The sequence below is a fragment of the Microtus ochrogaster genome, linkage group LG2, assembly GCF_000317375.1.
Source record: "Microtus ochrogaster isolate Prairie Vole_2 linkage group LG2, MicOch1.0, whole genome shotgun sequence".
Taxonomy (NCBI): Eukaryota; Metazoa; Chordata; class Mammalia; order Rodentia; family Cricetidae; genus Microtus; species Microtus ochrogaster.
This window is the reverse complement of record NC_022028.1, coordinates 24422353-24425334: the sequence shown is the minus strand read 5'-3', so window position 1 is coordinate 24425334 and position 2982 is coordinate 24422353. Positions and strand designations below refer to the sequence as shown.

At 47.0% G+C, this 2982-nt stretch overlaps 1 protein-coding gene across 1 annotated transcript in view; it reads right to left on the bottom strand.

Moving 5' to 3' along the window:
- The window catches only part of Npas2 (neuronal PAS domain protein 2), a 186131-nt gene that overhangs the window by 51819 nt on the left and 131330 nt on the right, over positions 1–2982 (bottom strand). The gene's annotated exons all lie outside the window — the stretch shown is intronic.

The following is a 2982-nucleotide window of genomic DNA, read 5'->3' as shown; positions in this document are numbered from 1 at the left end:
TGAGGGGTGCATGAAGGGGGAAGTGGGGGAAGGGGAGAGCGGGAGGGGAGGAGGGAGGGGGAACTGGGATTGGTACGCAAAGAAGAATAAAAAACTAAGAAGAATTTATGTCTCTAGTCTGACTGTAGCCAGCCTACACATTTCACTTGAGCTCTTTTGCATTTGTGCCAAGGTCTCCATTTACACTTGGGGACTCTTGCTCCAACCAAACCTTTGTAACGTCAGCCTACCCAAGAAGGTCTGGAGAGAGATGACGTTCTTGACTTCAACATTTCTGCTTTTTGATGCTGCGTGTTTCTTGCAGCAACAGTTAAAAAAAAAAAAGTCACACATAATTTCCACACATTCTTTCAAGCAAACAAACACTGTCTCAGCTTGAAGTGAAAATAAAGCCTTGCTACTTAAAAGATAAAAGATGAAAACACAGCTCAGGTATTCAGAAGGAAGCCTATTTTCTTGAAGCCTTCTCAGATGTGATGCGTGACAGGATGATTTGAAGCGCTATTTGGAAGGTTTTTTTTTTTTTTTTTTGGAAGGGAAACACATAAATTCACGGGGTGCAGGATGGCAGCTCACCAGCCAGCCAAAAGTGACCCTTTGACCTGATCATGGGTACTGTTGGCACAGGGCCATGTAGGAACAGCATCCCAGAGTGCTCAGTCTGAATGCCATGCCTTTTCCCTCTGTGCATTCGGCCATTTAGGATAGTCTTCCACGGTAGCAGTTGCCATGACAGCCAACAGGGACACCTGTTTCAGATAGTGTGATAAATCACTATCGTATCAGTTTAACACTAGCCTTTTTCTTGTTGGTGCTGGGGACTGAGCATGCCACCGAGCCACATTCCAGGCCCACCCTGCATTTAAATATACAGCTTAGCATCTCTGTGCACCACCACCGCCATCCATCTCTAGAACTGTACCTTAGAAAATGGAAGGTGCACACCCACTCAGCAACTCCCCACTAGCCCCTCCCCCAGCCTTGGGCAGATACCCTTTACTTTATCCTTATGGATTTAGTTATACCAGGAACCTCATATGCATGGAATCCCATAATGTCTGCCCTTCGATGACGGGTTTATTTTACTTAGCATCGTGCTTTTTTTTCAAAGCTCTTTTATATTGCCGCATGCATCAACATTGCCTTCTTTTTCAGGCGGAGTAGTAATCTGCTGTAGGGATACTGCACACTTTTTTTTCTTTTAAATCCTTTCACCCACGGATGAACAATTGGACGGCTTCTACCTTTTGGCGATGACGCTTAATGCTTCTATTGGCACAGATGCACAAATACCTCTTCAAGCACTTGCTGTTACTTCTTTTGGCTATGTACTAAGAAGTGGGGTGACTGGATCGTATCGTAGTTCAGTTTGGGGTTGAACAAATCAGCATCCACACTTTAAGCCTATCCTAAATGTCCACTTACATTCAACGACAAAGCTGAGGGGAAGGGGCACTATTTGTCTCTAGGGAATGATACGATAACGAACTCATGAAGTCCAGGACTCCTGGAGCCAGGATCTCTCCAGCCCTCTCCAACTGTGTGACCCTAGGCTGTGGGTCCCCTGGACTAGCCTTTTTGAATGTGGCCTAAGAATTTGCATTTTGACAAGCTGCCTCATTCAAGGAATCGCTGCTCTGGGGCTGGCACAACACTGGCTTTTCTACCAAGGGTCTTCAGTCAGGCAGCCTGCAAGCTACCACTTACTTCTATGGGATGGCTCCTAAGGCTACCTCATGAAGCTTGCCCACGCCTTTCTGATCAGCCAGATCGGACACGGTCAGGCCTTGGCTTTGTGTAGACTTAGGGTCCCACAGAGGAGAACGAATCGCCCCTCCCCCTCACTTACCATCATAGTCACATGGATCGCTGGATAGATTGGTCCTCTGAAGGGCCAAGTCAGCCATGGAGGCCACTCTCCAGGCAAAAAATCCTGCACAAGGACCTGAAAATCCCTCTGGCAGGTTTCCTCTACTTAGCCATCTTTCAAATGAAGCACGCGTGTCTACTGAAATACCATGCGGCCAAGGATCATTTAGGGTGGAAGGGAAAAAAAAAATCCTGGTTAGCCTCAGCATTAGAGTGCGGTGCCAGGACTTTGGCTTGTCCCATTGGAACCTGGGACTAATTTGGCTGGGGCAACAGCCTCAAGTGGGTCCCGAGTCAAAGAGTAGTAACCCAAGCAGCAGAAGTTAGAGCTGTTCTCATGTGTTCCCTGTGCCTCCCACAGGCCCTCCTCCTCAGCTCTGCAGCTCAGCACCCTACTCTCTTTTCCTCTGGTTTCCTTCCCTTCTCCTCTCCTCCCCCCCCACTTCCCATCAATGGCGTCTCCTATTTTTCTTTATAAAACATTAGATTTTTTCCAATGCTATCTGTTTTGTGTTGAGTCTGAGGGCCACAGCAACTAAAGAAGCAGGCCCTTTGTGCTCTGCTCAGAATAGGACCTGGGTTTGAAATTTCTGGCATTAGACCTGCGTTTCCATTTTGCATAGGTAACAAGTCAAAATGAATGTTCAGGTCTGGTTTAGAGTTTGTGTCTCTGCCGTTAGAGGCTGGGCAATTGGTTGTCTGGGTAGTTTCTGGAAGTAAGACTGATTTTTGCCGGCTAGTTGATCCGTTGTAGATTCCTGACTCATGGTCAAACAGGCCCTTTAGTGTGCACAAGGGCCTTAGCGAGTGACCTTGAGCCAGATCTATTAAACTGGGCTCACAGTGGGAATGTATGGGAGAGATAAACATGCAGGGAGCAAGGGGCAGATCCGGGTGTCACAATTCAGGCTTGCTTGGTAGACTAAGTAGGCTGGGTCTGTTCTTTATTAACTGTAAACTATTTCTCACTGCACAAAATTATCCCACCAGCCGGGAAACAAATAAACAGAACTCATACAGTTGAGGGTGCATGCGCAAACCGGCACAAACTGGTGTGTGTATGTGTTCTTGAATGGGAGAGAACACTGATGACTACACACACACACACACACA